Here is a 13880-nt window from a genome sequence, read left to right as displayed (position 1 = left end):
GAGATGACACATCTAGCCAATCTGATCTCTGCTTTCTCCTCGTCCACCTGCTTGGCTGTAAACTGCAAAAAGTGTCTGCCGAACCTTGAATCTCACCTTTCCAAATATTGTGCAATTCAACATTGATAAATCGTAACTGTTTCCATTTTGACATATTAATGTACAGGCAGTCCTCGGTTTACGACGTCCTCGACCTACGGCGTTTCGTCTTTACGTCAGAACAGGTTATGGGCAGGTCCTCGGTTTACAACATACAGCGTTTTGTTGTTATGTCGCAGCTGATTACGTGGAACTAGGTAGCGAACGAGTACATCATCACGTGGCGCTATAAGACGGCTTTGTTTACATTCGCCAGTTGTACACCACCTTGGATTGTGCGACATTTTGCCCTTCATTATGGCCCCCCAAACATAAGTCAGACTCTTCTGATGGTAGTGCTTCGAAAAAAAGGAAAACCATCCCCATGGAAGTGAAATTAGATATAATAAAACATGAAAGTTGCAACATGTTCTGTTATATTCTTGAACAATAACTCATACATGCATGAAAGTCATTGGTATTCATGGCTTTTGCGGCAAACTGATCGATTTCGTGATGCATGTGCGGTTTGATGATGATGCAGTTTTGTTCACATTTTTGCCGGAATTCCAACTTACAGTGAAAATTGACTTGCGTCAATCTGTAGGAACCAAACTCCTGTAATCGTTGTACACATGAAAGACTGGGAATCTTTTCAGGACTTTGTGCCAGCAGGTTTTTCGGGGGAAATGTTCTGGTTTACCTTGTGGCCAAATGCAGAAGAAAAGTGGTTTTCTTCTTGAGTAAATTGAGTTTTGAGAGTTCCTGGAAAACCTTCAAACATTTGCGGGACTAAAGTAGCTCTTTGCAAATAAATTTTAAAAGACACAGTGTTCATTGTAATCAACAGCTGACATGTGTGTTCTGTTATTACCAGTTGCTATTTTGGACAAATGTGAAGAGTTTGCTATAGTTTGACTGTAAAAAGAAGTTGTTACTTTTTACCATATGGGACAAAACCAACACAAGTAGTTGAAAAGTAGCACAACTACACAAACTTGAATTGTTTATAGTATTTTTATTTTTGATGAAAAAATGCCTGACAATGTTTTTGTTAAACTGTAATTATAAACTTATTTTGTCATTTATTGTAATACAGTACATTTCATTTTCAGCCAATAGGCCTCACAATGAAAGATACACATTTGGATTTTTTTTTTCCAGTTTTCTGTTTCAATCAACCCACTAACACACTGCATTGCATTGATGTATTTCTGATTTTCAGAAGTCATATGAATATGGGCAGGTGCATGCTGATCTACTCTGAGTCTGTTCTTATCATTTCATTCTAAAATACCCATGTTCAAATGGTTTAATATCTTGCAAATTTGAGCTTTATATGTTGATGTAGAATTCTTGTATGCTAACAAGGCTAGTGCAGTCGGTACGCTGTCCACTTAGCTAATCCTGAGTTGACATGCAGATTTTTTTTACCATGACCAATCCGTTAACTCAAGAGGTGGTATGAGTTAACTTGACCAAGATTTTCTTTGATTGACTGCAGCTCGATAGTTTAATGTAATTTATTTTAAGGTGAGGTAAACCAATGTAACACTGAGGTTTCTGCAAGACACATCAGAAAAAATTCCCCCTCACTGTCTCTGTTGTTCTCTCCCAGACTGTTGGCATATTATGTCGGTGCAATGTGACATACACATATTTTAATAAATGCTATAAGACACGCAGCGTGACCGCATTAGCTGCGGGGCTAAGGAAACTGCCAAAGAAAATACACTGTAGAGGGATGGAAGAAACACCTGTTACCATCATTCTGACAATTCAAATTGACTCTTCCTGTATAGACACAAATATATTATTATGCATATGTAATATATATCGTAAACATGTATACTTGTTTGAATTAAAATACAGGTTTACTCTTGTTTTGTGAGAGCAACAGCATGAATACTTCTTTTAACAGTGCTCTAATGTAAATTGATTTATTTGAAGTTAAAAAAAATACAAATCTGTTGCCTTATTCTTGCTGCTTCCAGAAAACTGGGCCTCAGTTCTATAATCAAATCTTCTCCAAATGAAAAGGCATTGGAAACACGTTGCACTAAATTACAAATCTGAAATATTCCGCTTTTTCAAAACGAGGCGATGAGATATTTTTTGCAGTGTTGGCTCTCTTTCTTTCCCTCTCTCCACCTATCTGATCTCTCCTGCTGCCACCAACTGCTCTGTGTCCATCTGGGTACAACATCCGCTCCTTGGGAGGCGTCGCTGTTTATCTATATCATCCTGCAGCAGATTAGCTGACACCTCTCACCCCTCCTGCTATGACCTGCCCTGCTGTCTAACCCCGACACACATTCTTCTACATTTCAATAGCTCCATTCCTCAACACTGTCTAAGTTCTGTTTTGTGATTTTTTTGCGTTATTATGTGAAAAGAAAGGCACAGTGTGGGAGATAAACTAGTTATTCATTCAGTCTGTAGTGTAATGATTTGTCTCTTGTTTTTCTTGGCATTATTTGTTCCACTATTCACTGCAGATCATTTGGCTGTGACTAACTTGGCAGCGAAGACACAAACAGAAAGAGGGCCATATCCTCACAATAAACAATCCAATCATGATCAGAACCGCTCAGCGGGTCGACATGTCATCATTGTACCTGCAGTGTAATCTCCTTGATGCACTTTTGCTTGGCTTCTTCATGAATTGCAGAATGCAGATAGGTTTTGAATAAGGAGATTGCGTGTGATTAAAGAAAAACAAGATGAATTTCCATCTTTCTCAGGAGAGAACAACTGCTCCTTCTTAGCATCTCCATTACAGCCTGACAGCATGAGTTTCAGCGCATCAAACTTTGACAAGCCGCAGATTTTAGACTATGTTAGCTAACAATTCCCTAATATGTTTTGCAAATAAACAAAAACTGAAGGGTGAAGACAGGGTTGTATGTATTTTAATGGAGGCTACATCTGAAATCGGATACATTTAAGCAATAAATAAATCAATCTAAATATGTCCCTTGATGTTGGGAATCTCCCTGTCAAGGTGCTGTAAATGTTGTAATAGACGGTCTAGTGGTTGGAATGTATATCAGCTACGATAACTATCTGCTGCCATTCTCACGTCTCTCTTTCTTTGAGTCTGGGTTTGTTAACGGACTGCTGTTTAAGCCAAAAAAGGTAATGGTATCAATTAACACAACCAAACCGGTTGAATACTCAGCAGTAAGATGATCAATCATATCTTTAGGAGTCCCGGGCCACATGTTTTAGCCCCTGCATTAATCCAATCTCCATTATCCGGGCTAAGGAGGAGGCCGTAATGGATTTGTGCACTCTAACAGAAAATGGCTTTTTGAACCAACACACAATTAGCACAAAGAGTTTTGGCAAACCATACCCATATTATCAACATAATGGGAAATAAGCCTGCAGCTTTTTAAATGAGTTAGAAAATGGGGGGTTAATAATGTGTACAGAAAGTTTTCAAGTTTAATTTATCATTCCAGGAGAGACCATTAATCAAAGCAACTGTGAAGTGATGTTTTTCCTATTGATTTTAATCTATTATTTAATCCCTTTAGTTAATTTCCACACAGATCTACTGTGCTTTTTAGTTTGCTACTGGTAAGAAGTAGACCTCATACGGTCATTTCCACAGCATTACAAAAGGTGAATAGCAAATAGAAGTTGGGCATTGAAATCAGAAGATTTTAAACTTTTGAATCACGTACAGGAGTGAAAAATTCTGCTTCTATTTATTACGAATGTCGGCATGCAAGGTTTACTTGACATACTGACACTTGCATTGCCTTTACAATAAGCTAACGGCAAAACTAGTAATGGCCGTCACTAAGACTACATCCATACTGCTTAGTTTTTATTTTAAAGTTCAAGCGTTTCGCCTGCTGTATATCAACCTCCACAAAGTTCCTGTACAAACTTCTTGTACAGATTCTGTTAGCAATGTGATGACTTCCACCCCATCTAATGTATAATAGGTGATAGATATTGACTGTATAATAATACCTATAAATGGGAAAGATGTGTTGATTAAAAATGTGTTTGCAAAACTCAAGGAACAAACGTAATGCAGCAGAAAATACGTTTCCATCACAACATAACTAAGAATACAGTTTACTTTAAAATAAAGTTGAAAGACTGAACTTTATTGTAATGTACAACCTATATTTGCTCATGTTAACTCAAAATATAGGAAAGGTTTCCATTCATTTGACCTATTGCTTCAATAAATACGGTGTCTATTCTTTGTTTGTCTTCATACTGCAGGGCGGACCACATCTCTTTTGAGACATGATCCAGAAACATGGATCAACAAGGGTTCACTGTCACTGAAGTCGACCAAGGTGAAAGCAACATTCCCATACAAGTGGCACAGGAGAAAGGAGAGGAAAATGGAGGTTAGTCGGGATTTTATTAAACATGATGACTTGTCTGTCGGGTAAACAAAGCTTCCTCGCCTGGTGGCCTAATACTCTGAAAAAGTGCCAAATCAGCCGGTGAGGATTCAGTGTGTGTGGGGATTAAAGCTAAAACCTGCGAGTCCGTGGCACCCCTGTATGCAAACACAGTCCGCTACGTTAACCCAGTTTGATATCACAATGCATAATCTCTGCTTTTTAGAAAACACACATACACACACACAAATACACACAGGCATAATCTCTTCTTCCCGCAACTGTTGGGGTGTGACCTCCACGGCCTGATGCCTGCTGAGTGACGGGCCGCTCATCTCTGCACAGCACGCTGTGTTAGGCTCATGAACAACACACAAACACACACTTTTGTACACGCACAAATAACGTCTAGTTATTTTTGTTAGCTGCAGTATTTTTTCCGATCTACAACAAAAAACACATGTTCGTTTTTTCCCCCCTCGTCTGTTTGATTACAGCGTTTCTGATGTTTTTACGTGTTGGTGACCTAAAGTGACCCCTCCTCTATACAAGCTGCAGCCTCTGCTATGGTTGGTGTATTTTCTCACACAGGTTTCTCCGTCTGCCTGTCAGAAAAGTGAAAACATGAGGCTTTATGTTCATAAGGTGAATAGGAAATTCTCCTACAATGCAGCAGCGTAGCTTTAAATCATTCATGTGGTCAACAGTTTAATCAGTGAAGACCCTACAAGATACGATTTTGAGTGTTTGTGTTTGATCATTTGACTTGAGCGTCACCTTATAGATGGCAGCCACTGATAGAAAAGTCTACAGGTAGCCACAGATTGGACCTTAAAGCCATCAGAAAAGTATAGTGGTTCTGGGTTTTCCAGTGCTTGGTAATTAGGACCACAAGCAAAGATTGTTTCTATTGTCGATTAATCTCTGTATTATTTTCTTGATTAATCAACTAGTTGTTTGATTTACAAAATGTCAGAAGATGGAGGGTAATGTTGATGAAAATCCCAAGAATCTCCTCAAATGTCCTCAAACATCCTTGTTGTGTCCACAGTCCCAAAATATTCAGTTTGCTTTCACAGAGGAGAGAAACCAATGTAAGAATACGGAATCAGAGAATTTGGCTTTTATTCTTACAAAATGATTGATGACCAAAACAGTGAACAATTTTAAAAATGTTTGACAAATAAGCAATTAATCATTACAGCTCTTGTGGTACTGCACTTGGAGCTGTTTGGTTGCCAAAAGAAGGAAACATTTTATTTGTTTCCATATATCAGTCAAACGAATTCAACACAAACTTTTGAAATATCAATGAAGCTGAAAACAGAAGTACACTACATGCACAATTATTAGGCAAGTTGTATTGTTGAGGATTAATTTTATTTTTGAAGAAATGCTATCCAAAATGTTAATAAACCTCAAACCTGGATATTTACCAAAGGAAACGTCAGTTTTGGCTTTCTCAGGAGGATATCTATTTGTCCAGAATTACTATGCAGCTAAATGAAAAACTAAAATTTCCAATCTCATTTGTTTATTTTCATTTATTAGAGTAAGAATAACAAATAAACCACTCGAAATTTACAAAAACACTTCTGACATTTCATTAAATATTCAGTAACTAACATAGCGACCCCTCTTTTCAATAACTGCCATGAGCCTTCCATCCTGTTAGTTTCTAGATCTGCTGATGATCAACAACAGCCTCCCAAATGCTGTTCAAAGAGGTGTATCATCTTCCCTCACTGTAAATCTCATGTTGAACAAGGGCCCGCAAGTTCTCCATAGGCTTAAGATCAGATGAGGAAGGGCGTCATGTTATTATTCTGTCATCTTTAAGGTCTTTGCTTTCTAGCCACTCAGTGGAGTACTTGGATGCATGTGATGGACTTTGGTCCTGCATAAAAATCATGGCCTTCTTGAATGATGTAGACTTTTTTGTGTACCACTGCTTGAAGAAAGTATCTTCTGGCAGTAGGTTTGGTAGTTGATCTTAAGTCCATCTTCAATCCGAAAAGGTCCAACTAGCTTATCCTTAATAATAGCAGCCCATACCCCACCTCCACCTTGCTGGTGTCTGACTCCAAGTGGAGCTCTGTGCCCATTAATGATCCATCCATCCATCTGGTCTGTCAAGAGTCACTCTCATTTCATCCATCCATAAAACCCTTGAAAAATCTGTCTTCAGATACGTCTTGGGCCAGTCTTGATGTTTCAACTTATGAGTCTTGTTCAGTGGCAGTCGTGTGTCAGTCCTCCCTAACTGGACCGTGTCTCTGAGTAGTGAAAACTTTGTACTTCAGGTTGAATTTCTGCACTGTGGCAGCACTGAAGGTAATGGCTCCCTGGTATCTTTGTGTTCAATTCTTCTCAAGTCTTTAGCAGTTAATTTGCGTCTTTTATTTTCCACACGTGTTTTGCAACCCTGTTGACGATTTGGAACAAAACGTTTGATTGTTCGGTGATCACGCCTCAATAGCTTAGCTACATCAAGAGTGCTGCATTCCTCTGAAAGACATTTTCAATTTTTTGTCTTTTCAGAGTCTGTTAAATCTCTTTTTGGCCCATATTGTCTGAGGTAAAGAAGCTGCCTGATAATTATGCACACCTTGATAAAGGGTGTTGATCACTTTTAGGCCACACCTTCCCTCATTACACAAATACACATCACCTGATAAAGCTTAGATCCAATTAACATTCAAGTTTATATAGCTTGGAGTTGGAAAGTATGTATGAAAATGACGATAAGGTCAAGATACTCACTTATTCGCCGAATAATTGTGCACACAGTGTAGTTGTTTGCCAGCCGCTAAAATACTAGAAGAAACAATAGAAGAACTAAACTTAGGCCATCTACAAGATGAAAAATTGGGAGATGTCTTGAGGTATTGGTTTCATCTGGGAAAGTTGTCATGATTATTAGATGTCAGCTGGTATTCGACAGGTTTCATGCTGTCCAGAGGTAAGCACAACAAAAGAATTAGAAACCTAATCAGTTAAATGTTTGCTGTGTCAGAACTGGTTATATCTCCCATGTGGCACATTAAATCTTTATTCAACTACTTCAAGCGAGATTTTAATTGTTTGCATTAAACTTTGCTAATGTGTTCTAATGTGAAAATGTAAATACAAATATGTTGTGGAAACATGGTTATTAATGGTTTATTTTGGAAGCTAGAATCTATACATAAGAGAAAAGACTATAGACAGTGTCTTTTGGTTGAAGTTATTCTTGTTCTTTTGATGTTGGTTCAATTAGACACAGTTATAAAGTTGCAAAGAGTTATTTTTTTGTGGACAGAAATCCTCTGTCTTGTCTTAACAACAGGACGTACTGGGAATTCTGCATCATCCTTGATTGGACGTTGTAGTTAACTGTCGAAAATGTGTCCATATCTGATGAATTCGTTTTGAAAGTTGAGCTTGTTAGAAGAATACATCTATAACTTTACAAACCTTCATATTCCTGCTTAATTTCTCCATTGCAGCCTCTCTTTTAATTCTTTCTTTCTTCACAGTGTGGTTTGTTAGATTATGGCTACCTCTTTAGTCTTCTGAGCAGCGAGGCGTCTAAATAACAATACGAGGCGACACTAAGTGGACACAAACTTGGACCCGTCGTCTCCTTTCCATTTCCAGCTGTTCACCTTCGCTCTAACCTGCCACCTTGACGTTTCGCAGCACTTTCAAACGGTTCAGCAGCTTCCCCTTCATATCTGCACCTGGCACGCATCAGACCTGTGGACTGACGGCAAACAGCCATTAGTTAATATTTGCACAGCGTTTACAAAGCCACTTTTCCAGTCAGTTATAGGTGCTCTGCAGATGTTTATCGCCGTGCATTGATCCGTGTCTTTCCATGCAAAGGTTGGACCTTGGAAAGGTTAATTGGAAAACAAGACAGCAGAACAGTTGAGAGAAAGTTTGTAGGTTTAGTGTGTTTCCTAGTGGACAGTGAAGGTGATGGAGTTGGTGGAATCAAAGGTGTGTTTAAAATCTTACAAACTTAATTCCTCCACATGCTGTAACAACCATCTTGCAGGTCCATGGCACAGCATATTGTGCAAGATAAGTTTAAAAAATCTTGTTTTTGGTGAAAGTTATGTTACATATTCAGTGTATAATATTAATTGAAGACTGACTGCGTACTGAATGGCTGGTTAGTAGAAGTGCTATGATGCAAATAGGCAAATATTGCGGTGACCAGTTGTCTTTATAAGTGTATAAACAGCTGGTCTATTAGGGAGGGAAACGCCACTGTGTTTTCATGTAGCAATTTATGTATGTTTTGATGCATAAATTATCTGTACATGTGATAAATAGTGAGGTAGTCTAGTTACATATGCAGAAATACAGATGAGTTTAGTAGTTGACTTGCAGTATTGTTAATCAAATCTTTATTACGCTCACAGATAAGCCTGCAATAGATGGACACCATTTTGTTTTCTTGGGTTCCCCTAACTGTCCACCAGTTGACGTGTTGTGGATCATCACGTTGAACCAATAACATGCAGTGGAAGAAGTATTCAGACCTTTTAAACCATTACTACATAAGCAAAAGTACTTACATTTTAAAAGTAAGATGTAGTTGAAATAATTACAGTGAATATCCTGGTTTGATCCCTTTGACAGATACAATTTTAGATATGACATTAGTAGAATATTACTAGTGAAACATGAGTTTGTCAGTAGCATGTTACTGTTGTAGTTACTGCAGCTACTTTGTTCTACTTTATATCCAGTTTTATGACAACAGATCAATCTGAGGGCTCATCACATGATTAAAACTACTGCACTAATCTAACCTGAGTTACTGGATCATTGGAACGTCTGTTGAAATTAAACCACGTGGGAAGCTTAAAGAGAAAAATCATGATTTGTTGATGCTGTGAACAACTCAGAGACATTTGAAATGTGACCTGACTATGCACTGCTTTTTGTACAAAGCCAAGAAGGTTGGAAACAGGTTTAATCTTAAACAGCGTGTTGTATTTTAAAAGCTTGTTGCATTAGTCTGTGTGTAAAATCTTCATTTTTTTAAAGTTCCTAAAATCGTTAGATAAATGTCGGGGAGTAGAAAGTACAATATTTCCATCTTGAATGTCATGGATGAAAATTTAAAGTACTACAAAATGAAAAAATTCAAGTTAGGTGCAAATAGAGTGAATATATTTTCTATTACTGATTATAACCAAAGATCTGTCCTCATATTTCTTCATATTGTTTACAAATTTGCAAAAGGCCCTTTATATGATTTCTGTGTGGGTTTTTTTTTTTTAAACAACATAGTTTAAAAATTAGCTTGAGTGAAAAAAAAATGAACAAAAAACTACACATCTTGACTTTAGTTTCACCGTTACACACATCTCTCTAACACTGATTTCGTCTGCCCATTGACAAAATCAGCATCTACTCAAATTAGGGCTGTTGTGATAGCAGTTTTTCACTGCATGCCAAAAGAATTCATGATAACATTGCAATATCCGTGGAAGATTTGAAAAGAAAAACCTCAGTCAGTTTTGTTTCTTGTTTTTTTCCCTGATTTTATTGGCAAATAAACTGCACTTTAAAAACAACCTACGTAGGTGGAGAGAGTCTGTAACCATAACTGCACTCTAAGTTGTTCCTATGTGAAAGTGTGCTGGATTATTTAGGATACTAACAGTTGAATTTTTTTGTCAATAGTGCTAAATCGCGACATTTAGTTGTACGAGACGTGATTTTTGACTCGATGCAATGCAGCGAATCGTTTCTCTGACTAGCAGCTTACCTGACACTCTGTAAATGGTCCTATCACCCCTCTGCAGGTCCGGAATTGTTTGCAAACACTGTTATTTCCGGGTTTTGTGTTTTTATTTCATACTTTTTGAAACTGGAGCTGGAGCCAAAGCGGAGATCTGAGAGGCCCTCGAGCTGAAGAGGAGCCACTTTACAAGCAATTCATCACCTGGCTGCGGCCTGTCTCCCCTCTTTCCTCTTATGTCTCTCTCCCACTCTCTCTTTCCACCGCTTTCACTTTTTTTTTTTTTAACTGTTCCTCTCTCTACTTGTTCTCCTCTCTTCCCCTCTGTCATGACAAAAACCTCCCCTCTGCACTCTTCCCCCTCCACCGTCGTCCCTCGGCCTCTGTCTAATCCCGGAGGAGAAAGCTTCGGTTCTGTTTTGGCGTATGGGTATCTGACCTCAGCATCGCCTCTAATCCGGCTTAGTTCACTTAATGATGCCACTTGTGGTGCCACGAACGCCACCGAGAAGTCTATAAAAGCCTTCCATTAAAATGCAAATCCGACGTGGCGGAGAGAAGCTAAGCGACACAAAAGTGGGAGAATTTGACCGCAGACCCCTTCTTTTTCGTCTCTCAGCTATGCAGCCGATGCAGCAAATGCTCCCATCCAATAATAACTGATCCTGTGATTAGGGCCACTGCTGCATGTTGGCGATGAAATAGACTCTTGTCCTCTCGCAGAACAAAATGAGAAAGAGAGGGAAAACTCAACCTATTCCATTTCAGAGGAGACTCGTGCATTTTTTTCTCCTGTTGTTGTCAGGAAATGAACAAATGGTTATCAATGTTCGGAGGGGAAATCTCCCATCTCGTGGCCAGGTTTTCCAAGCTGATACTATTTTCTCCGTACAAGGCAGGAAATGAAATTTCTCTGTGCCGCTGTATCACCTCTCGCCCGCCGCCCCCTCATCTGCTCTACCTTTTTATCAGGATATCCTTTACTGAGAGGAAGGAGCCTCCTCTCCATCTCCAAACAGAGAAGTTGTCTCCAGCAATAACATGCCATACACATCAGAGCCGATACACACAGCAATAGAGTAGTTTCAATTTACAGAATTATTTGGTGACGGATTTGTGAGTAATTTTTTTTTTTCTAAGGAGGGATTACACCATATCATGTCTGTCACACTCCTGTGTGGGTGCGGGTGTGTGATAGTGAATTAATAAAACCATATCAGTGTGCAGGCGGACATTCGTTTATTTAGAAAAATTATGTGTTTTAAGATTTTGAAATGTAGTTATGTAGCTTCCACTGTTGGGAAAAAGCTTTTTTGTGATAGTGTTTTAAAGGACATGGCAAAAATATCTTCACTAGAGTAAGTTTTTTGATGGAATGCATGATCAACGTGGGCAAAAATCTTTTTCTGTTTCAAACTATTTTGTATAACAGTTTATTGTCATTATTAACCATTAAATGCAACTCTAAATCATATTTATTTTACAAACAAATAACAATTCAACATTGTTGCCTGTGTCTTGATGCTACTATAATAGTCTTTCTAACACAGCAAAGTTGTTTCATTTATTTTTATTTTTATTTTTTTACATTCTTAACTTGTTTTAAATGTCAGTTTGCTATTATTTTAATGCAAGGGACGTTTGTTTGCACATTTTCACAACAAAGCAATGTTGAGTGCTATAAATTAGACATTAGAAAGCATTAAAATCAATCATAAAAGATATACAAGACAAAATAAAATGACTTTAATTAGAGTTAAATTAATTTTAATATAAAAATATGATTAAAAATGAGCATAAAAGATGTGAAATAAATTGTGCAGTGCAAGATAAATAATTTAAATAAGCCAAATATTACACACAGTGTTTTATATAAAGATTTTAGTTGTTTTATTTCATGCTACAGCACGTACCTAACACCAAAAATAAATGAAAGCAAAGGCTAAGAGATTAAACCAGTGCAAAAAGTTATTAATGGCACAAATTCAACAGGAGTTTTGCGCTTCTAGTTCATGAATAAAGGGGTAATTTGAGGCCTCGGGCGCCAAAGAGCTAACATTTTTATCAGCTCAGGTAGCGCGTCTCCTTCCAAACAGCATCTCGAAATGGAAATTCTTGAGACAACACACAAACGTTGTTGGCAAAGCAGGCTGATGAGACGCTGCTGTTGGCTCTGCAGTGAAAACAAGCCTATTGAGAGTGAGGAGAGTGAATTTGGGGTCGCTTCACTGCCCTGTCGCTTGCCAGTGATTGGCCTGATTCCTGCTCTCAGAAATGTGGACAAACACACTCAACAGAACTTATTGTCAATCTTAAAAAGGTAGAGAAGGTTAAAGCTGAAACATATGAGGATGAACATTTGTATTGCCTTTAAAAAGCACATTCACGTAGATTTAGAAGCAAATTTAGCGTTCTTGTGCATGCTTTTGTCACAGTTTTGTTCAAATAAAAAACATTCCCCAGCTGAATAAAAATCACACAGTTGAGACAGTTTCACTAAATTAGCTCAGATATTATTGTATAGTGTGTTACCACCTCTGCTTAAAAGCTGTACAGGCTGCATTTCACTATACAGGCCCAACAAATCAAACAGAAAGCAGTGGGAGTACTGTGTCTCTTAAACTGAATGAAAGTCTTTTATTTTTCATTCAAGTCAGGGTGCAAAATCAAAAATCCAAAGTATAAAATTGTGAATACATTTACGAGGTTATTTTTAATACCAGTTAATTCAAATTTTTTATTTGTGTGTATTTTATTAAATCTAAAACCTTCTCAGTTATATTCTGTATCAAACCTCAAAGCTGCAGAACTTATCAAGTCCATGAGCAAGCATGTAATCACAATACATGTTTTGATTAAATGAATGTTTGTGTAGTTGTCCAACAAGACTATCTTAAATCATTAGTTATCGAATAGAAAAAGTAACTAAAGTAAGGTGGTTTTTATTATACGTGAAGTTTATAGTGTTTAATGCAGACTGAAGCTGTGTTTTAACAGAAACTTGATGGATTTTAAACTTTGTACTCTGAGAGGAGACAAAGTGTAATATGTAGAGTGTGAAACAATAATTTTGAATCCAAATCACTCAAACGAACTGTTCCAAAGGACTGAAAATGTCCCATCTGTGCTCATTTGGCCTTCAAGCGCCCAGAGGGAATTAGGAGAAATTAACAAATGGCATTAGCTCAAAATGGCACTGTAACAAAAAACCTTCGTCACAAACCACACTGTACAATATATTTTAAAAACAGCTCAAATATAAAAGCATCTTCCACCTTTGCACTATCGTACAAATGCGTCATTTCTGAAAACATAGGAGCAGAACTTTTACCTCGCAAGTCCTGAACGCAAGTCCGCTTTAAATTGCAATTCAAAAAAGTCCACACAAAACAGTGTAAATGTAACTGTGTGCCCGTTTGGAACAGCAGTGTTAAGTTAGTTGTGGGAAATGGAGGGTGTAAAGTGGGAAGGGCACGACGAGGGAGAGAGATGTGGGGAGCATCTGCCTGTGGTCATGGTTCATTCACTTTGGCTATGGCCTCTCGGCTCTTTGAAAATGCAAGACTGTGAAAGAAAAAGAGAAAAAAGGGGGTCGGGGGGCGAGGGGGGTAGTCGAGGAGAGTTGGCATGGCTCAAGATTTCCCCTCATTTTCGTCTGCCACATTCATCATATGCTTGACTCG

At 38.0% G+C, this 13880-nt stretch overlaps 1 long non-coding RNA gene across 1 annotated transcript in view; it reads left to right on the top strand.

Moving 5' to 3' along the window:
* LOC118469694 (uncharacterized) overlaps window positions 1-13880 on the top strand; it is a 149794-nt gene that overhangs the window by 29000 nt on the left and 106914 nt on the right. Inside the window, exon 3 of the long non-coding RNA XR_008600881.1 lies at window positions 4327-4457. This is a non-coding gene — a long non-coding RNA (uncharacterized LOC118469694). The remainder of the gene's footprint in view (window positions 1-4326; window positions 4458-13880) is intronic.

Source organism: Amphiprion ocellaris, chromosome 24 (genome assembly GCF_022539595.1).
Source record: "Amphiprion ocellaris isolate individual 3 ecotype Okinawa chromosome 24, ASM2253959v1, whole genome shotgun sequence".
Classification (NCBI taxonomy): Eukaryota; Metazoa; Chordata; class Actinopteri; family Pomacentridae; genus Amphiprion; species Amphiprion ocellaris.
This window is presented reverse-complemented; position numbering and strand designations above follow the sequence as displayed.